Raw genomic sequence first — 23738 nt, forward strand, 5'->3', positions numbered from 1 at the left:
GCTGACAAAATAATGGGGGGGAAATTAATAGGAGGTTGCTGGAATTTTATTTGTTTGTTTGTTTTAAATATATACATTTAATAAGTCTCAAAAAAGGATAGATAGATAGATAGATAGATAGATAGATAGATAGATAGATAGATAGATAGATAGATAGATAGATAGATAGATAGATAGATAGATAGATAGATAGATAGATAGATAGATAGATAGATAGATAGATAGATAGATAGATAGATAGATAGATAGATAGATAGATAGATAGATAGATAGATAGATAGATAGATAGATAGATAGGCCTACATGTAAACAAAAAATTATGTTAACTAATGTTAACCGCAGACCTAATTTTATTCAAGCTATAGCCTACTCTCTATTCAAAACCCCTTATGAAATAGAGAACTCTTTTCTGGGTTTATGGACTACAAAATGAACAGCTCCCTTCACACAGAGATCAAACCTTGTTTATGTCCCTACTCCCTTTAAGAATGGAAACTTCCAGCCTGTTTTTCACAGCATTCATTATTGTTTCTTGCTTAATATTCATGGTTTATGTTCTTCTGTGTTTTGTAGGATGCTCATTAGGGGATTGATATCTATCTTTATCGTTTTTAATGGTGTAATGTTTTTTTAAAAATATATATTTTAAAAAATCATTACACATTCATACAAAAAGAGCACACTTTTGTTGTCTTCATTGAAACAGGATTACATAAGAATAAAATGGGATATAATTAGTTGAAGCTATGAAAGTTAATTAAAGAACAATCACCTTCCAAAACCGTGCTAATTCAAAAAAATAAATCTACATTCTTAAACAGTAAAAAAATATATATTTTGTAACATCTGTTCATTACACTCTGGAGCTGTGGGTAATTTTTGACCAAAGTTTTTTTTTTTTTGAATTTTTTACTTTATATGAATGATACTAAACGTGGTAAAGGTTTTGGCACTTGCCGTGTGAACACACACACACACACACCATGGACATGATTCGAAAAGGTTAAATGGTCCTGAAAAAAATAGTCACTCTTGGATGCCTGCATTGGAAACGAATGGGGGACGAATTTCATCTATTGGAAACGTTTGGTATTGCGCACAAACAAATTCTCACTGAAAGCTTATTTTTTGAGATATCAACCTCAAATTTGGAACACGGCTTGTTTAGATTTATAGCTTTGATTTTCTCGCAGTTTTGTTGTAAAAACGTGTTTTGGAAAATATATATTTCATGTAAAAATTTAAATTTGAAATTTTGTGCATTTTTCATAACAAGATGTAGCATTTTATAACTTTTTTCAAGTTATTTTTTTAACTTTTTTCACATCAGCAATAATCTGCCAAGTGTCGTGTTTAAAAAGAGACCAAATTTAAGTCTGTGCTCCAAAGCTTTCAGTATTTATGACAGTTTAAGTTAGAAATTTAACTTTCAGGTCCATGCTCAAAAAGTGAATAAATGGATTATAACTATTGCATAAATATAATTTAGTACCACAAAATCCCCTAAAAAAAAACAAAAAAAATTTGACTGACACGCGAACAGCACCAAAGGGTTAATAACTTAATAATGTAAAAGCAAGGTGATCAGAAATTGTGCACTACAGCCATGTACGCTTGGTCACATTTCCTCATTAATGTTCTTATGGTGAAATCAAACATCTAGGCCTACATCATTAGTTCATGAAAAGAAATTCAGTAATGAAATAGAAACCAAGTAAGCCTGGAGTCAGTTCATGGAAACAGCTGTACAGTCATGGAAGTCAGTCTGTTGCTGAGTCCATAATTGGCACTGAGGCAAATTATTAAATAAAATGGAGGTCTAGAATATCTGTGTTCTGAGAAATGTGATCAGGGAAATGTTATTGGTCATGATGTGAATATCGGATTTGCATGCACTATTATTAGAACAGCACATCATTTTAAATGGCAGTAAAATTCTTCCACCGAGATCATGTTTCTCAACATTACGTCAACATAATCTTGTCTCTTTAGTAGTTATTTGTTCCTTTTTCATGCAGCCAATTTAAAAATGACTTCAATTGGCTTATTTGTGGGATGAAGCAGAAGGGATCATTTACATAAGAGCTGTAATTGGCCCAGAATGTCTTATGAGAGGGCCACCGTTCTGTAATACACTTGGTCAGTCATTTCCCCATCCCAGGAAAATTGACAAGTGGCAAATGTGTACTTCTGGACTCTGATCTTTTCCATTTTAAAGCTTACATTCATTAAGTACAACGTTTTTATGCCTTCAATGTCTCCTTGTCTGTATTCCAAGTAGATGATTCTAATTATATTAATGGATCTCAGGGAAGATTAAGGACATCTAATCTAGCCACTGTATATGTCACTATCACATCAGAACCTCAAAGTGATAGGCCTATTTTAAACTGACCCAGCCAACACATGTATGTGGGGCTTATATGGATATGAAATGGGCTGAAAAACTGGGCCCTGTTTAGGATTGGCCACATATTCCATAATGGCCCCATGCCAATTGACCACATGGATTTTATGCTAAATTGCACTTGCCACTATGTGGGTCCCAACTGGGCAACATGTGCAAGACCCATCTCGGTCACAGCTTTAACCCAGCCAGCATTTGTATGTGAGGCCCATTTGGGTTTGAAATGGGCTGAAAAATTGGCTCTATGGGATTGTTCGTGGGTTCCATAATGGCCCCATGCCAATTGCCCACACGTATTTCATGCAGGATTGCACTTGCCAACAGGTGGGCCCCAACTGGGCAACATGCGCAAGACCCAGCTTTCTAAAAGGTTACTGCATGGGCTGAAATATGGATTCAAACCCTGAAGTTGGTTTGTCCACAGGTTCCATATTGGCCCCATGCAACATGTGTGAGTAGTAAAAAATTGAACAGCATCAGTTACTTAGTTCTTCTAAATAAATTCCAATTAATACTAGTTTTGATCCCTGCATCTGGTCATTTGTTTGAACAACTTTGGCTTAAAAAGCTTTGGTGCGTTTTATCCTGTTGTTTGTCTGACAATATGTAAAATTACCATACCATGCAAACCAAACCAATCAGGATTATGCGAAGCAATCAGACATGTGATGTAGTCATATTGCTTTAATAGTCAAATTTAGATTAGTAACTGTAATTTCTCCCTCTAGTTCCTCCACCATCTGCTTTTTCTCAAGAGAGCTGGGTTAATCACCCCTTCATGAATTTTTCAGAAAATAATCTTTTTTTGCCAGTCTTTTAGATCAATGCTCTTTTGGTGTACAGACATCCTCTATCACTTCATAATTAAACACATGCCTTCGGGCCACCAGAGTTCATTTTATTTTTGGAATTGACAAATGGGATGAAGTCGCTGCCATGTGGAGCAGGATACAGAGGTGATTATCCTCAGCCAGTTCAGAGGGTTACCGTCTTGTTTGTTAAAGGGGATGATTGTGATTGCATAAGGTGTTTAGGTAGTAGTAGCGGTAGGACACTGAGTTAGTGTCTGTTAAAAATATAATAAAATATTATATTATATTATATTATCTTATATTATATTATATTATATTATATTATATTATATTATATTATATTATATTATATTATATTATATTATATTATATTATATTATATTATATTATATTATAGGGTGAATTCAGGTAAATTGGGGAACTTTTGCCATTGAGAGAAGTTTCACTTCACATTACTGTAAGAAACATTACTCTTTTTATTGTTTTTGAAAGAAGTCCCTTATGCTGATCGAGCCTGCATTTATTTGTTCAAAAAGAAAAAGAAAAAAAGAAAACAGTAATATTGTACAATATTATTACAATTTAAAATAATGGTTTTCTATTTGAATATACTTTAAAATATAATTTATTTCTGTGATGCAAATCTGAATCTTCATTAGCCATTGCTCCAGTCTTCAGTGTCACATGATGCTTCAAAAATCATTCTATAATATGTGTGTGTGTGTGTGTGTGTGTGTGTATTTTTGATCAAAAATAGGCTTTTAAATATGCATGTAATTATTCCCATTCACATTTTAAATAGCCTATAATGCGTGTGGCAAAAATATTATATTAGGCCTCTATTCTATTCTATTCGAGAGTAATCTTCAAGTTCATATACACACTATGAATAGACAAAAAAAAAACCATACTTTTCTCTGTCTGACAGGCAGTGTTTGGCTATGCGCGCTCTCGTGTGATGTCAGCAGCGCGCGGGGTAGTTGCGCTCGCTCGCGCTGGACTCAGTGTCAGAGAAGGAGAATCACGACGAAGATGGTCTCAATATGCGGAGTTCCCCTCGCGGATAGCCTCTGTTGGTACTGATTCGGAGTGTTCTCCCGGATAACTCTGCTTCGAGGAGTCGCTTCGTATTCGGAGTGAGTAAACGCGCTGTTGCAGGACTGTCATAAGACAGACAGAGAGGGTTAGAGATGTGCCAGAATTGTATGTGGAGAGCATCACTGCGCGCTTTGAAGTTCTTTATGTCCGCTGGTCTGTCCAGATGCTCACTGATGCATTACAACTATCCGTTTATTAACAGGGCAACTAACTAAACGACAGGGCAGTACGTAAATGAATGAACCACGTGTTATGAATGTGTATAGATAGTAGTTAAATAATCACAGCTGTCGTTGGGAAAATCTATTGTTCCCATTCGAGTGTCATCTGCCAGTTCATATTCACTGTAACCATGCAATATACAATGTTCACGTCTGACACAGAGGAATTGACTATTTTAAAATCATTTTTATTTCTTAGATCTATTTAACGAATGCAATTTAATTAATGAGCTCACGAAAGGTTTTCATGATGAAAGAATAAAATGTTACGCTAGAATAGAACTATAATATATTACAGGATTTGATGTAGTCTTGTAAACCAGAAGTAAAATGTATTAGGCTATATTATAGCTGGTTTCTAACTGATCTGAGATGCTTAGTTGCTGGTCCATGCTGATCATATTGGATCATGCAGTCAGCTGGTCAGTCAAATTGTTTTTTAGAACTATAATGACCAGCTAGAAGCATGTTTCAAAACATCTTAAACTGGATTTTTCCAGCAGGATTATTAACTTGAATGTAAATGATTAATCTACAATGCTTCATGGTTGTAAATAAATGCATGACAAAAAGCCAATACAAAGTTAGTGTCTGGGCTAAGCAACACTTGAAGCAAAGCAAATCATGAACATTTATTTTTTTATTTCTGTTTTTAATCTTTAATTGAATTAATTCATTTTCCTCTTGCATGGAGAGAATGCGCAGATCCGATATTGTGACATTTGTGATAATTTAGTTGCTAAGTTAAAGGTGGTTAAAGTTGCCTAGGAGACACAGCAGTTTCATTATCTTCTCATCTAGAAGCATTTACTCAAACGGGCACCGTGTCCTTTCCACTATAACGAGTTTTGCATTTACATTCTGGTATAAGGGCCCTTTGTTCGTTGCTATGGGTGCTGTCTCTTTTTTTGTATGCTATGGTGTTCTTGAAAACAAAAGATTGTCATATTGCTGCACTGTGACAATAGATGAGCCTCCAGCAGGGTTAAATCACACATGAAATTGCATTGATAAGTCCTATCTTTCCCCAAAACAGCTCAATAACCCTCACAAGATTTACTGATAGAGGGCAGGATCTGGTTCAAAGGCTGTCATTTTATTGCAGCACACTTAATAATATAATAGCCTTAATTCTTATACAGGTTATCTTCTGTTTTCTAAATCCAAATAGTTGATGATTTCCAATTGTTTGGGCAGTTTTGTCCGAATTATACTGAAAACGGATAGACGTTTCTATGAAAAGCATACATCAAATCTCATGATATAGCCACCCTTCCACATCAATCAATCTCGACGTCAGAATGTGTTTCGGTCACCGTGTGTGTGTATGTCGTGCCATGGTACAGTATCTCCTGCTGGGTGCCGCCCATGGAGAATCTATTTTTAATTGGCCTTGTTGATGATATAGCATAAACTTTGCAGCGGTGTCTGCCCGCTCATGAAGTTAATTGTGCTCACGGGAATTGACAGTATCGTTTGGCACAGTTTATTTTCTTCACGTTCACACTTGCTCGTCTGCTTTCACACATGTCAGAAGACCGGCAATTAGGGAAGAAAGGCAGATTTGATGCCCGGACTTCTTGTTTTATTTCTTTAGGCTATTTTAAGTAGTTTTGACAAAATGCTGCAGTTAGAAAATCACGAGCCAGAAATAATTATAATTATAATAATACAAAAGGATTGTGACAGTGATATGTTGCTCTATGGATCATATCTAAAGCATTTTTGAATGGGAAATATCTTGAAAATCATAGTACTTTAAGAGAATGATGAAACAGTAAATGCAGCTCCAATGTTTTTATATATTTATATTAAAATAATCTTATAGATGTGTCTGCATATTAAACCCGAATAACTGAAAGCATTTTTAAGCCAATCATTGGTTGATTCCCTCAAGAAGTTTTTCAAAAAACATTCTCTGTTTCCTTCCAGCAACGCCAACAAAAGCTCAACCAATGGTGTGAGTTTGAAGGCGGGTCTGTCTGTTTATTGACCAATTGCAGGCCCCCAGGAAAAATGTTTGAAAACAGTCAAAATTACACACTTCACCTTTACATTTTTCTTTACCTCAGGAGTTTGAGGAGGATTATTAAACAAATTCAAATCAATTTAAACATATTATTACGACAAAGCATTGGGAGCTTCAGGTGCTTATTTGTAAAAACCCATAGTCTTTTAGAGCAGGCATTTAAAATTATTTAAACTGACAGTGTGCAACAGATCAAAATTTGGCCTTGAAGAAGCGCAGCCTCTATTTTCTCTTTGAACAGCTGATATTCATTCTGTTTCAGCCTCCTTTAGAGTATCATCAAGGCTCTAGTGAAAGGCATGACAGCTTCTGTTCAAGTGTTTCACTGGCGAGATCCCAAGAGAGCTCAACACTCCATTCATTCCACCAATTGGTCCATGCATTACATAAATATTCTCCTGTAAACAAACAATAGAAAACATTGCACCATGCAACACAAACAATCACAGATAGTTATTACTTAACAGTTACTTTTTACCCAGTGCAACTTACAATACCACGCAGTTGCATGGCATTTACTGTATAATAGACATATGTAATACTGAAACAACGTAGAATTTTTTTCTTGTAGTCTTTTTGGACTACCCTATCTAATTTATCCGACCAATGGCAGAGTGTTTGAAAACAATAAAAAAATTATTATTATTTATTTTTTTTTGCAATTCAACTAGATTCTCTTGTGGCACATAAATTACACAGTTCATCTTAAAATAGTGAAATGCACAGAAATTTGTGATCATAACAGTTTTTTTTTATTATTATTCTATTTTAAAGAATTGAGTAATTAAGTGGTGGCACCAAAATAAGTAAAATAATACATGAAATATTAATTCATAAATAAAATCTGTGATCTCTATTTTGACCATATCATTAAACTGTTATTTCATAGGTAAGGTTCATGTTGGTTTCATATAAAAATGATATTATGATAAAAAAGAACATTATAATGTATTTGTAACGGTTTGTCACTGTGTAAAGGCGCACAACGAAGGAGATTCAAAATAGTAAATTGTCTTTTATTACAAAATACAAAACAAAATAGTCTTTATCATTATCCACAAACTAAAACACAGGAGATCGCTGGAGAATAATGTAAAACAACCATTATAATATTGACGTTGACATAAACAATACTGGACAGTGGAAACTCAGGGCTTAAATACCAGAGGAATGTAATCAAGATACAGAACAGGTGTGTGGAATTAGGGCCTATGGAAACTAATTAGAAACAAACGGGAACAGAGTGAAAACGAAACGAAACAGAACATACACTATTTTACATTACTTCTGAAAATCTGATTTATTTCAGTGTTTCACAATAAGGAAACTTACTGTTAACATAACAGTTTTTTACCATAGCATTTTTACAGTCTTTTACCATTAAAATTATATGTTTTGCTCTCGGCCAAATTAATAATTTACATATAACATGATTTTTTTTTTTTTTTTTGTATTCCCCCTTTTTGTGACTGCATGGGTGTATTCTGCAGGGGACACTGATGGATCAGCGGTAGTTTGCAGAGGTGCACATTGCTAACATGTGGGCTTTTATTCATCTCACCATATGGGGTACATCATGTGGTGTTCCTAAGAAGTTAAAGACCACACAGTGTTATAGTGATAAGGCCTAATCTTAGGCTCTACTAGATTGCAGGGCATGTTGTATAAAAATCTGGCACCGGAGGGTTCTAAAGTGCCAGGGGTCACACTCTTATCTGTTATTTGTTATCTTAAATCTCCGGATTTGAGCGCATCATTACATCGGACCTAAAAATACACCGCAACAATCTAGGGACCAAGATATCCTGGCTTTGAGTTTGATCTTCAAAATGTCTTGCACCAAGATGACAGCTTATTTTATTGTCTGCTCTGAGCTGTACATACCATATGTCAAGTAAATAAAACAGATTGTTGCATGTTGTGAAGCTTTACAACTCTCACTTTCTGTCAAATAAACCCTGTGCCTGTGTTTGCGCCTGGATAAATTGTCTGTGACGGGAGAATAAGGGGTCACATTCACATGGAGCTCTTATCGATCGTGCACTGGAACCCTCACAGATGTGAATTATTTATCAAAGCACAGTGTCTTCATGCATGGCACACTATTTGTGTCATAAGCCTAGACTGTAGGTATTCTGAGAAGTGTTATAAAATACTGTCAATGCTGTTTTGAAAGACATGTCTTAAATTGTACATTTCGTGTTTGGCTAAATGCAACAGTGAGAGTTTTATAAATGTAGGCCAAAGGAATACATATTTGTAAAAAAAGAAAATATTACAGACGGCATAAATGCAGTCCATTAACTGGCCTTAACTAAATACTAAACAAACAAACCATGTGGTAACACACTGCATTCATTTATTTGTATGAAATACTGGCAAAACTCATAATTTGCTCAAAAGTCTCAAAGGTTTGATTTCAGACTTCACTGGTTGCGTTGTTTTTCATTCACTAAAAAGGACCGGCTCATAGGAATAATTTGTTGAAGTCATTTGTCGCACTGTTTGCTTTTGATTTATTAGAAAGATCCGGCTCATAATAGTCATAGTTTGAGAGTCGGACATGGTTGTGTTGATTCACTAAAAATAACCTATTCTCTTAAAAATAATGGTTTCAAAAGGGAGTTTTGCCATAGAAGAACCATGTTGGCTTCCCAAAAGAACCTTTCAGTGAACTGTTCTCAGAATAACCATTTTTTCTTAGTGTGAGGACATTTCAACAATCTAAAGAAGCCTTTTCCAATATAAAAAAAAAACCTTTTGTGCAATGAAAAGTTTCCATGGATGTTAAAGTTCTTAAAGTTTAGGATTTAGGAGCCATCATCACCTACTCATAATTGTTCATCCATAATAGCAAATCAAAAATGAGCAAAATTGCATATTTAGGTGGGGTTATCTGATAATATTTCCCCTCTGATGGAACAATTTTAGGGCTCTTGATTTAAGGTCAAGTTATATGTGTGCATGTTCCTTATGACTGCATTTCTATTGATCAGTCTTAGTTTGCCTCCCTCTCTCATTTTCTATACAGTCTGTCATAAATCTTTTAAAGGTGTTTTTATACTGTATGGGGGATAGCAGCATCAAAATCTGTGCCAAGCAGCAGCGAAGAGCCAGATGACTCTCAGGCTGATGAATTGTTCAAAAAAAAAAGCTAACGTGGACATTTAATGATTAGAAGCATTTAAGTGTACCATATATTGATTTACAAAATAAAGCTTTAGATAAATTAACCTGATTGATTTAATTTCGTTATAGGTTGCTTTTTGTGAAATCTCTTTCATGCAGATTTACATAAATGTTCTGTGAAAGAAAGAAAGTCCATTTACTTTATTGCTCTGCCTGTCTTGTGGTTTGTTACCGCATATAGAAATCATTGCTCACTTTGGAGTCAGCAAAATGGTTGGTTGAAGCCGGTTAAAAGAAGCTATAGCAAAGAAACCCCCTAAGATGCATGAAAATTGTTCTACAAAAAAAAAACATTTCACAATGGAATATCCCTGTGAGACTGTTTTAATGCTTTATAATAGGCTACTGCACTCTTTTGTATGTTACAACTAGATTCTAACCTTTTTATGAAGAAAATGTGAACGATGCTTGTAGTCTCGGTTCTGTTTGCCAATAAATTGTTTACTGTTTACTGTAGGCAGTTGCTATGGTATTTGGAGTGGTTGTTAGGTCTTTGCCAGGGGATTTGCTAACTGTCTCGTTTAAATCGAAAGAGCCAATCTTCTCTAAAATGTTTTTGTTGCTAGATCCCTCCAATGAGATTTTTGGCCCACTTTATCATCTGCCCAGTCAAAAATTGGAAGTTAGATTGATTTTCAAAGTAATAACACATGCCTTTTTTTAACAAGCTGCAAAATTTGAGATGCCATTCATGTTTATAGCATGGATAGTACAACGAAATATCTAAATGAATAAGCATATAATGCTTGCCTTGGCAAGTACAACTAATCCCACCAATCAACAATGCAATCAATCCTTGAAATACAGATGCAAAAATCAATGCCATTTCTGATATATTTGATTGTTACAATTTTACAAATGAAATGATTGTGTTGCAACTGGCTGGTAAAAGCCTAGAAATAATATGGAATGATAGTTGAATGCTTGATGTTCCCTGTCATCAGTCCAAATATAGATTTGGATAATGTCAGATCTGATTGATGCCACTTTGCCTTTCTTTGGTATTCCAGCAGCGTCCGGTGCACATTGATGTTGCGTCATTGAGCACGATTTTTGTTTGGGGAGGCAGATAGCCAATGGGAAAATCATTCCCTAGGGATGCACTGTGCAGGGAACCACGGTCTGCAACGTTTGAAATGTGAGAAGATGAATAACATGTAATCTGTGCTTTGTTCTTCTAGCCCACACTCATGGGCTTTGCCCTCAAGCGGCTGGCATCTGCTATTAATAGGCAAAGATTAAAAAAAACCTTTGTTGTCCAGCTAACCTATAGTTCATCTTCAATTTGCTGCTGCTAAGTATGTATCTGATCCTCTGTAGATGATTGGATGTGACTTGGCTTGTGTTATTTTTGGCCGTACATGTGATGTGATGCAGTAAACAGCTTTGATAGCTGTGGGTATGGCTTGAGACGTCGCTGTAATGCAGAGCTAATTGGCTTTGTTCACCATGCACAGATGTGTCGGAAGGTGTTGGATTGTTCAAACATGTGACCAGTTGAATTGATTTAATCAGAAAATTAAATCAACTACAATGTAGGAATATTTTGATGCATTTGAGGCTTAGGGATGCTGCAGTCAAAACAATATTTTCAAAGGTCTGAGGTGGAATAAAGACTGCCAGATGAAAATATGTGACAAGGGAATGCTTGGAGCAATTTCATCTGACACAGCTGGAGCTCTTTGATTGTTGTTGTGTGATGGCTTTTCCTCCAAGCATTAATGGCATTAAATCCTCCTTAAAGTCCCCATGAAATTAAAGTATGAACTTTTAGTATGAAGTTGTTAGTCTTAAGTTATATATAATGTAGTGTGCTCCAAAACAATGACAAAATTCACATTTAGAATATATAACCTCTTTAGAAGATATATAAGCATAGCCTAGAAATCTAGACGCACCCTAGCGGCAGCAAAAATTATTTTGCAGCCAGGGTAGTCTAGCAACTCTCTGTTGACTTTCGGAGCTGTAAAAACCTAAATTGGGTCAGGCCAATTACATTGTGTATAGAGTAGGTGGGCGGGCTTAACATAATGACGACAGAGTTGCGACGGTTCCCTGCTACTTGAAAACAAAGAATGGCTGCTGCTGCTGGAGAACAGTCTTTCGAATCGGCTTTGGCCGCGACTCTGGAGGACTTGGAGTTAAGTTTTTCTTTGAGAAAAGAGCAAAGAACGGCACTTACAGTAAGTCATTCTTAAAAAAGGAAGATATGTTCGTAGTTTTGCCGGCCAGATTCAAAAGTTGAATCTATCAACTAACGTTAGCTCCGCTGTTGGGAAAACGCTCTGGTTGGTTGAAGCGCTGTCCTATTGCGTGCAGAGGGAATTTGAAAGACAGCCGTTTATCCCGCCCCTCGGATTGAGCCGTGTCTATGGTGAGTTGCCAGACCTAACATCTTGATGTAGGTCTGGCTTGCCAGGATATTATAAGCATTCAAAATTTACAGTCTCTCACTTCCTCTTAGATGGATTAACGATTTTGATGACATCACTCTGCACTTCAGCTTCTCATCAGATTTTCTGTCCAATCAAATGCTCTCTAGAATCTAAAGCGTCCCGCCCCCATACACTATAAATAGACACTGAAGCTGAGGCTGAGATCCGCGACTTGTTCACACATTTACTATTTTCGATATGGTGAATGGCACATAATGCACTAAATGGGGGATAAGGAGCGATTCAGACAGTGTCACACACAGTCTGGTCCAGTCCAGAGACACAATCGACCACAAAACTAATCGGACCATTTGATTTCTACACAGAATGCAATATTTTAAAGCGATATGGAGGAGATTAGGAGGGGAAATGGTTAGACAGACTCGGCACTAGAAACAGCACTGATGAGTAGAAGGGATAACACCGGTGCCATGCAGCAACATAAATTACGTACATAAATTACAAATCCTCAGCATGACCATGTTCACTCTTTGCTTTAGTAAGAGTTTCATAATAAATCTAAAAGGGGAATCTATTAGACTGTGGCTTTCAAAAGCAGTCAAATGCGGCTTTGCCGAGCTCGACGGCTCTGACCGAGCTGTGATATAAACAAAACGCTATTGGCTATTGAAAAAAGGGGAGGAGCTGCTCGTTATGCCCCGCCCTGTCTTCCTGTTTCAGTGGAAATTGCGTAAACACACTGAATAATGCTGCCGTTTCAAAGCACTTCAGTGGGCCTTTAATTCCTTCTGTAGAAATGTTTGCTATGAGTAACTCAGCTGAAAATGCAAACTTAAACCAGTCTTATTAGCTAGTTTAGCTGGTTTAGCTGGGTCCCAGACTAGTGTTCAGCTGTTTTCATAATTGTTGGGCAGTAGCATCTCTAGAAATGTTCTTCTTCTCGCCATGAAATGTCCCCTTTAAAGCGCTTGAAAAAATGTGTAAAAAGTACTGAAGACCATAATTAAACAGTTGTAAGAACATTATTGAAATTCGTCAAATTTATTTAGACTAATATTGTTTTTTCTATAGCTTGATCAAAGTCATGCTTGCTCAGCATATGGATGAAAATAATTATTTGCTTTCCTGTCATTTCTGGGAAAACACATATGATGTTTATTACCATGGAGTCTCCTAGATTTGTAGACATGCACATTTTAATAAACACTAATAAGACTTATTTTGGTCTTTGATGCACTCAGATTTAGTACTATTCCGTAATATGAATGCACAAATTGATAATCACTTATCATCACCTACTGAAGTAACCATATATAGTTATATAGAGTCACTGAATCTGAATCCCCAACTTGTCACTTCACATAGTGAAGTTAGCCATATATCTCACTGGTGAAGCTGAGGTAGTAGGGTTACTATTTTTTTTCAGTCATGCAACTTTTCATTTATAGCTATCGCTTAATCAGCCGGAATCAGTTGAACAGCTCACGAATGCGCTGAATCGTTTAGAGTTTTACAGGTGTCTGTGTCTGTTGCTTGAGAATGATTTGTACTGCAACAAGGATCACCATGTTATTGTTTTTTGGACATGTGCCATAGTAATACTACCATGGTATTCTTTGAAATACCTGGAATACCATATAAATATAATAGTGGAAGAAGTTTAATTGTTCATATAACTATAGCGTCCCCACAGCCAAACATTAGGCTACATGTCCAGATTACCTTGAATTAAGTAAGCAACCATTGTCAGATGTGCTTAGAAATCTTAGTAAAAAAAAAATGTGCCATTAAAAATTGTCCTGCTGTTGTATATGATGACTTAATTGGTGTTTTGAACCTCAGGCTTTTATAAATATTCAGAAATTCAGTGTAAAATCTATGTTTATTTTAATTCGTCATGACAACCAGCAGCTCCAAAACCAAGTTATTTCACATATATTTTATGTGATTCTATTGATAATTAAGAGTTCAATATTATTAAAAATTGATTGTTTACTATTACTAATATTTGTGTATTCTATATATTCATATGCTTATTAGGTTACCACGTCATACTTATCAACATCTAATTATAGCAACATGCGAAGGTAGCTCCTTTTATAGGCAATAGAGAGCGGGGCAGCTCGCATATTTTAGAAAAGAGCTGAGTTTATTTTGACCTGGGAAAGACTATAATGGCTCAGGGAATAGCTGTCAAAAGCTTTATCATATCTGGTACTGAAACTGCACAATAGAGCAGTGTCAAAACAGTGTGATTGTGGCACTCGCTTTGTGCACTCAGAATCAATCAAAAGATGCCCGGACCGAGAACAACTCAAATATAAAAAATAGTTCTTGCGCTTTCATATTTATTTTGAAGATCCTGAGAGACAATATTTTGACAACATTGTCATTTCAAAGATGGATATCTGTTATATGCACAGTGTTGATATATTTTCACAGCTGTGTGACAGTTATGGGAATGAAAAGTGAAGGTACAGTATGTTCAGCTGGATTTATTATGCACACACCCACCACAGAGTTATGAGGTCTTGACCTACACCCCCTCAAAAATCAAAGAGCTAGTCCCATAGATCATTTATGTTGCAGTCACATGGCATGATCAGACATACAGTAAGGAAAATATTCAGGGTGAGTGGAATGGCTAAAAGCTTTTGTAATGGTATATTGTAAATTGTAATATTTCCGAAGATATAGTTATTATTTTTGCTGAGCCCCAAAAAACATGGTATTTACATACACACTACCATTTAAAAGTGAGGATAAATGCTTCTGATTAAAAAAAAAAACAGTTGTGAAATATAAAATGTAATTTATTCCTGTAATGGCAAATTTGAATTTTCAGAATCATTCTTCAGTCTCACATGATCCTTCAGAAATCATTCTAATATGCTGATTTGCTGCTCAATACATATTTCTTATTATTATCAATATTGAAAAATGTTGTGCTGCTTAATATTTTTGTGAAAACCGTGATACATTTTGTTTTCAGGATTCTTTTATAAATAGAAAGTTCAAAAGCTGCATTTCTTTCAATTACTTTTTTTTGCAAGAATGTAAAAGTCTTGACTCTTTATTGTCACTTTTGACCAATATACTGCATTCTTTTAAAAGTATCAGTTTCTTTAAAAAAAAAATTGAACAGTAGTGTATATTAAATATTTTTTGATTATCTATCGAAATGATAATAACCTCACAAATTATAGGATATCATTTTATTTGGACTTCATGCAAACCAAAAGATACAATTTCAAAAACAAAAGATTCAAAGCACTGAAACTAATGTAAAATTGATGAGCTCTGACTCATAAGGAGATATGTCAAGGGACTATAAAGCTCCAAAAATGAATAAATCAACTTAAAAGACGTGCTCTATATATCCCAAGTTTTGTGAATAGCTTTGTGTGAGGAACAAACCAAATTTGAAATTGTAAAATCCACCATAGCAATAAAATCAAATTTTTGTGATTTAAATATGCAAATATGCATGTCATAGTGAGTTACAAGAAATATGAGCATCATTGTGTCAGGGTTCTGTCACTTCTGTCTAGTGTATTTCTTGGTTTTGTGACAGAGCTCTGACACTCCTGCACATGTTTAGTCTGTTCCTTTTATAGTTATCTTATGGCTTCAGAAAACGTATGCACTCAATTCATATGCATTACCTTTGAGCTGGTTTTAAGAAACCATGAAATCAAAATCGACAATTCTTGTTTTTAATGGAATATTGCAGTATTTATCATAATTGATTTAATATTTATTGTGCACATCTTTATTTAATCTTTGATCAAAATCTTCTCCTCCCTCTTGAAGCAACTTCTCTTCTCTGATGACATGTTTACTGGCGCAAGGGCGGGACCACCTGTCACTCACATGACATCACAGCAATAGCAAACCACAACCATCCAATCAATTCCTGATGGACAAAATCAAGTCCCACCCATTTCTTTTTTTTTTTTTTTTTTTTTTAAAGCCGTTTCACTCAGAAATACATCACAATAGGGAAGAAAAGACTATTGCAATTTTCTTTTCATGCCGACTTTAATGGTGACCTTGTTGTCAATTTTGCATTGTTACACCCCATTCTCGTTCATCGTACTGAAAAGATAAACAATCTGTGTCATACAGGCATGAAACATGCATATACCATCATACCCTCCAGCTCTAGTGAAGACCAGCAGTGCGTGATGTATATGTGGCATTTATCATCAGGGTGGAAAAAGGATAGTGAGGTCTCTGTAGTGACAGTTGTGTTGAAGATTTACTATTCACTGCTCATCCACTTATCTGTGTCCATGTAAGCCTCCTGAGAATGGAAACGCACAGGCATAACAGTCCCGCAGTAAGCTCGTTCAGAGGTCAGGCAGCTTTTTTAAGGATCAGACTCAGTGGTTCCGAGGTTGCTTGGATTTATCTGGGTTTGACCCTGATGCCTAAAACAATGTCCTATTAGCTGTTCTAGGTTCCATGAGTGATGGTTATGCAGGCTGTCATCAGGACAACCACAAACCTCGTCCTGGGCCCTGTGATAAGGGATTAAATGAGTGTATATTGGGGTCCACCCTTATTTTACCCTGGGCCTGTGAATTGAAACACTCAAAAGTGACAGTAAAAACATGTATAATGTTACAAAAATATTCTACTTCATATAAATGCGTTTCTTATTCATCAAAACTGTATCACAGGTTCCACAATAAATATTAAGCAGCACATCTGTTTTCAACATTGATAATGATCAGGAATATTTGTTGAGCAGCAAATCAGCATATTAGAATGATTTCTGAAGGATCATGTGACACTGAAGACTGGAGTAAGCATGCTGAAAATTCAGCTTTTCCCTCACAGGAATAAATTACATTTGAAAAAACAGTTGTTTTTAATTGTTATAATATTTCACAATATTTCAGTATTTTTTATCAAATAAGTGCAGCCTTGTTAAGCATACTAAATTTCTTTCAAAAACATTAAAACATCTTACCGACCCGAAACTTTTGAACGGTAATGTAGTAGCAAATAATTAAGATGGAACACAATGTATTCACTCCTGCTTCATGCTTTGCTGATTCATTAATTAGAATAAATGAGGATTGCAGCTGTTTGACATATATTGATAAGTTTCATTTGCAGTTGAAAGCTTTTGAACATGTTTCAGCGTCATTGTAAAATTCTCATTATTGGATGTGCACATTTTTTTGGTGAGGTAGTCCAGCTGTAGTACTTAAAACTATCTAGGGCAGTGATTCATAACAAAAATGGGTCGCATAATCATGTATATTTGTGATAGCACATAGGCTTATAGTGGAGAAAATGCTTGTTGTTGTTGTTTTTAAAGGCTGTGTGTCCAATCAAACTGGACCGTGTTTTGTCAGAGCTGTGACACAGTGAACTGTGGACATGCTGAAGACATGAAAGAGCTGTTGGCTCATGGGACGCAGGTTCAAATCAGGTTATGTCCTGATTTCATTCTCCCTCTCTCACTGTCTACGGTTTACAATTTAAAATAAAGGCAAAAAAACAAAGAAACAGATTCCAACATGGATGGAATGGCATTGCCTCATTGTAAACAAACAAAATGACACATGGCAAAATAAAATGTAGATGTATGATGATTTTTTTGGCGTAGTGAATTACAGCATGAAACAATCAAAATTCTGTTCATTTTTCATTAACAAATCATTATAAATATTGTCAGGGTTTGATTTTAAGAATGCTTTTGTTTACTTTTGTGCCGTGAAACAATTTGTTCAGTGTTGAATTGCCAAAAAAGTCCTACTCAAATAAATATTTAGGGCTAGATTTAAGATTTATGCATTTGAATTGCATAAACTTTCCACCCATGTGGATTTCACAGTTTAAACATAAACTAATAAACTGCATATGATGCATATTTGTCGATCATCCATTTGAACTTATTTCACAACTAGCCCTATTTTAACCATGTTCATACTCTTTAAAGGGATAGTTCACTTTGAAATTAAATTTTGGTATGTTTTAGCTTACCTCAAGGGCATCCAAGATGTAGGTGTCTTTGTTTCTGCAGTAGTTTCAATTTTGATATTTTTAGGTCAAACCGTTTTTGTCTTTCAGTCATATAATGCAGGTCTATGGTCACTGTCTCAAAGAGCATGCACAGAGTCCAAATTAAAACAATTCCCCATCGTCCAAATTAAACAATTCCCCATCATAAGTACACATTGATGGCCTAAGACACGAAACGAGCAGTTTGTGAATTGTGGGGAATTGTTTAATTTGGACAATGGGGAATTGTTTTAATTTGGACTCTGTGCATGCTCTTTGAGACAGTGACCATAGACCTGCATGAAATGACTGACAGACAAGAACGGTTTGACCTAAAAATATCACAATTGAAACTACTGCGGAAAAAAAGACACCTACATCTTGGATGCCCTCGAGGTAAGCTAAAACATACCAAAATTTAATTTCAAAGTGAACTATCCCTTTAACTGAATAAAATAAAATTTTCACAATAACTGGTTTATGCTGATTCTAAGCCTTTTGAATACAATAATTTAATGATTTAAATACAATCAAACAAAACAAAATAGAAACTGTACTCTTACCTGTTTCATACATACATGTTTCATGTAGCCTTAATATACATTACATTAAGTTTGTTCATGTTAAAACTGCGAAATCCAAATGCATTTTATTTGCAATTCAAATATAGTATATCTTAAATGTAGGCCTAAATATAAGAACCACTGTTCAGGTTTTGTTTTTAATACATTACATTTTTCCTTCGATTTTTCCAACTTTATGACTATGAGTGATGCATTCGTGTTCCTCATGCAAATGTTGACAGTCCTCCCAGGCCCAGCAAGTCAACACCTTTACGCTATAGCGTTAGCCTCAGGGCATTGCTCTTGATAAATTGCTAGCTGTCCTGTCATCGCTTGACCTTACAAAATCCCAGAGAGGGGAAATGCACTAAAATAAACACCTCTGCACAACTGCAGAACCATCAAATCAGACAAGCTGCTTTCTCGCAGGCTTATCACACTAGCCCACGCGGTTGTAGGTCATCTGCCACATTGTTCTCACTTTTATTGATCGGCAGTTAGTTTGCCATTAGCATTATTAGCCAGGCCGAACAGATGAGTATATAGACAAGACCTTTAAATGCTAGGTGCTGGGAGAATTGCATGACGTCTCTCCTACTGGAACAGTTCCTCTGACTCAGTTTCTGTTTTGTTCAGTTCTCAGAAGCAATGGTTCTCTTACGAGAGTTCTCTCGTACTGCGTTTTATCAAAACGCTACGGGAAAAGTCTCTTTTCACGAAACACTGAAGCAAAAAATTATCCTTTAATTTTCATATATGTAAAACGCGTTGCGGCAGCAGCAGTCAGCTATGGCGAGACGGCTTGCTCGCTCATTGGCTGCTCTGCGGCAACTGCTTAAGCCTATCGAGCGAGGCCTGAGATGACGTCAGGCCAATGAGGGCGCTTCGCGCCCTCCTCGCCACTTCCCGCCGAAACGGGCGTGGCTTACCTCTATAAAAGGAGCTCGAGAAGGCTGATTCACTTGATTTTTAATCTCTTCAGCGAAGCGCACGCATCGCTGGATCACGGAAGCAAGCGTCGTTCGAAGCAAGCACTTCAGCGGGACGAGCCCTCGAAGCCGCTGGCCAACGCCGCCTTCTACAGCCGTACCTGCTGCGCTTTCCGACGCCTATATCCTTTATTGCTATATTGCTCTGTTTTCTGTGTGTGTGTGTTCGCTGCAACACTCACCCCTAAAAGAGCTGCGTCTTTTTCAAGACGCCTTCTCATGCAGCGCTCGCGCTCGCTCCGAGCCAATTGCCTACGGTGACTCTGAGGACTCGCCAGGCATCCTTTCCGAGGCTGCCCTTCCTGGAAGCGGACGGCGGGATTAGTTTTTCTTTACGTTACAAGAAAAGCTACCCTGCCTCTGCACGCGTCATTCACCGGCGAAGGAGAAAAGAGTGTTCTTAGTCCCACCGTTGGTCGGTCTGACCTCTTTTCTCTCACATTTCTCAGTTCCCTGTTCGGCGACTGGAAATATTATTGCAGCAAGTGAGTCTGTTACATGCTTGCCTGCCAGCAAACGCCGAAGAATACATGTTGACGCCGCTTTCAAAGCCTGTATCCCCCTGTGGCTCAGTGGTGGAATTATAGGTTCTCCTCGCGGGAGACCGGGGTTCGGATCCCGGTCTGGCGGCATATATATTTATGCCGCCAATGCTTTGCTCTGTAAGTCCCCTGAAGGCGACTGCAGAGATGCATTTTGCAGCCAGCGAGCGCGTAGTACCCGCTTGCCTGCAACCGAACACCGTTTCTACGGTTCCCGCGCGTCACTGGCGAAAGAGAATGGAGTGTTTTCAGCCCCGCTGAATCTGGGCGATTTCCACTCTTCTCACATTCTGGCATTTTGCAGGCGTTCTGAAAATGCAAATCACTCTGTCTGTTCCCCGAGAGGCAACTGCAGACGTGTTTTTTGCTGCCCACGAGCACGTGGTACAGGCCTGCAAGCAAACGCCAGTGTGGATAATACTCGCGCTGACTTTGTCTATGTATCTTCACTGTGGTCCAGTGGTAGATTCTTAGACTTGCGCGCGGCCGATCGGAGGTTCGAACCCCAGGCTGGCCGGCAGAAAATATTTATGCCGCCGAATGCAAATCACTCTGTTTGTTCCCCGAGAGGCAACTGCAGACGTGTTTTTTGCTGGCCACGAGCACGTGGTATATATGCCTGCAAGCAAACGCCAGTGTGCATAATACTCGCGCTGACTTTGTCTATGTATCTTCACTGTGGTCCAGTGGTAGATTCTTAGACTTGCGCGCGGGCGATCGGAGGTTCGAACCCCAGGCCGGCCGGCAGAAAATATTTATGCCGCCGAATGCAAATCACTCTGTTTGTTCCCCGAGTGGCAACTGCAGACGTGTTTTTTGCTGCCCACAAGCACGTGGTACATGCCTGACAAGCAAACGCCAGTGCGGATAATACTCGCGCTGACTTTGTCAATGTATCTTCACTGTGGTCCAGTGGTAGATTCTTAGACTTGCGCGCGGGGGATCGGAGGTTCGAATCCCAGGCCGGCCGGCAGAAAATATTTATGCCGCCGAATGCAAATCACTCTGTTTGTTCCCCGAGAGGCAACTACAGACGTGTTTTTGCTGCCCACGAGCACGGCCGATGATGCTATATGTGTAGAGAAGATGCCCACTGCTAGTGCCCATCCCTACACACTAGCACAGCCCTTCACACAGGGCCCGCGCTCATATATTCGACTCGGGTCGATCACGCACACAACATAGTGAACGTGCCCACTGCCTAGTGCCCACAAACACTATGTTCTGCATGCCTTGTGGTTTCTGTAAAGACGAAACCTGTGTGCATTCACTCTGCTCAGACAGACAGTGCACTCATTGCAGTAACTGTGCCCGCTCTCCCGCGCCCACACTTACTCACGGTACTTCTGGTGTCCCGGCCACGGCCGATGGTGCTATAAATGTAGTGTCGATGCCCACTTCTCAGTGCCCATCCCTACACACAAGCACAGCCCTGCACTTAGGGCTCGCGCAAATAAAATCGACTCAGGTTGATTGCGCTCCCCACATAGTAAAAGTGCCCACTACTCAGTGCCCACGAACACTATGTCTATCAGATCACAGGCTCTCTGTAAAAACGAGACCTGTGAGCGCGCGCGCTGCTTACACAAGCAGCGCGCCCCAAGCAGTAAATGTGCCCGCTCACAGCCCACATCTACTCGCACACATGAGTCCCATGGGACTCGCGCAGCCCCCCCTCACTCAGCCAAACACTGTTGTAAGGTCAAGGGCGAGCGCTCCGCCCGCTGTATTAAGCGCGCCCCCCGCCTCAAATGCCGCAGGCATAACGCCTATGTTTGTGAGCCCCATAGCACCTCTGTCGCACGGCGAACAGAGCGCGCTCTGTATCCGGCCCTTAGCCAACCATGCAGATGCATGGGCAGCGCTTCCAGGGGTTTCGGACTGGGTCTTAGGCATTATAAAGAGAGGCTTCTCGCTACAGTTTTGTCGACGCCCTCCGCGCTTCACAGCGCGCGTCGAAACTTCGGTTCCGCTGAATGTAGCACACCTACTTCGCCGCCGAAATATCAAAACTGATAAGCAAAGGGGCGATAGAGCTTGTTCCCCGAGTTCAAAGCGAACAGGGGATATACAGCAGATACTTTCTAGTCCCCAAAAAGGACGGCGGTATCAGACCCATTCTGGATCTCAGACGACTGAACAGAGTATTAGTGAAACGCCGTTTCAAAATGCTCGCAACCAGCAAAATTCTCGCGCATGTTCGCCGAGAAGACTGGTTCATGTCGATAGATCTGAAGGACGCGTATTTTCAAATACAGAAGGCGTCACATCACAGGCGATTCTTGAGATTCGCCTTCGAGGGTCAGACATACCAGTATACAGTCCTGCCTTTCGGCTTGTCCCTGGCACCTCGTACATTTACGAAATGCATGGACGCAGCGCTCGCTCCTCTCAGACTCAGAGGCATGCGAGTGCTGAACTATTTGGACGACTGGTTGATCCTAGCCCAATCACGATCTCAGCTCATAGAGCACAGAGCCATTTTACTCGATCACCTCGAGAATCTTGGTATCACGGTCATTTGGGCGAAGAGTTCACTGAACCCCAGCCAAACGATTCCGTTTCTGGGTATAGTTCTGGACTCACAGTCTACGACAGCGCGGCTGTCGCCACAGCGCGTGCTGAACATTCAGCGCGCGGCGATGTCTTTCCGCCGCGGCGCTTTCACCCCGCTCAGAAAATTTCAAAGGATGCTGGGTCTCATGGCCTCAGCATCGTCAGTTCTCCGGCTGGGCTTGCTCCGCATGCGCCCGCTGCAGTTCTGGTTGAAAGCGCGGGTTCCGCGCAGAGCGTGGGTGTCCGGTCATTTACGCCTCAAGGTCGATCAGGACTGTGTCACAGCCCTGGTGCCTTGGATGGTGAACGACTGGTACCAATCAGGTGTAAGCCTGGGGACTTCCTCGAGGGTGAGGATGGTGTCTACGGACGCATCCACCTCGGGATGGGGAGCGCTGCTCGAGGGCAGACCGTCCTTCGGCCTATGGTCGGAACGGGAAAAGCTCCAACACATAAACTGCCTAGAAATGCTGGCAGTGCACAACGCGCTGACGCGTTTTTGTCCCCACATCAAGGACCAACACGTCATAGTCCGTTCGGACAACATGGCAGTGGTGTCCTACATAAATCGCCAGGGCGGTCTGAATTCCATACCCCTGTACAGGCTGGCGAAACGCCTCCTGCTATGGGCTCAGCACAACCTGCGCTCGCTGAGAGCAGTACATGTGCCCGGGCTGCTGAATGTGGGCCCGGACAGACTGTCCAGGAACAACGTTCCTACGGGCGAATGGTCTCTACACCCACAAACAGTCCGGCTGTTGTGGGAGAGATTCGGCAAAGCGGAGGTGGACCTATTCGCGTCCCGCGAAAACGCTCACTGCCCCGCATTCTTTTCAAAGACTGACAGCGCGCTGTCCCAAAAGTGGCCGCGCTGCCTGCTATACGCTTTTCCCCCCATCTTCCTCCTGCCTCAGGTGT

At 39.1% G+C, this 23738-nt stretch overlaps 1 protein-coding gene across 1 annotated transcript in view; it reads left to right on the top strand.

Moving 5' to 3' along the window:
• Positions 1 to 4228: 4228 nt before the first annotated feature.
• The window catches only part of pkib (protein kinase (cAMP-dependent, catalytic) inhibitor beta), a 39928-nt gene continuing 20418 nt past the window's right edge, over positions 4229 to 23738 (top strand). The window contains exon 1 of the mRNA XM_081378664.1: positions 4229 to 4355. The gene's annotated coding sequence lies outside the window, so the exon portion shown is untranslated. The remainder of the gene's footprint in view (positions 4356 to 23738) is intronic.

This window comes from Scardinius erythrophthalmus, assembly GCF_964197995.2.
Source record: "Scardinius erythrophthalmus genome assembly, chromosome: 11".
NCBI classification, from domain to species: domain Eukaryota; kingdom Metazoa; phylum Chordata; class Actinopteri; order Cypriniformes; family Leuciscidae; genus Scardinius; species Scardinius erythrophthalmus.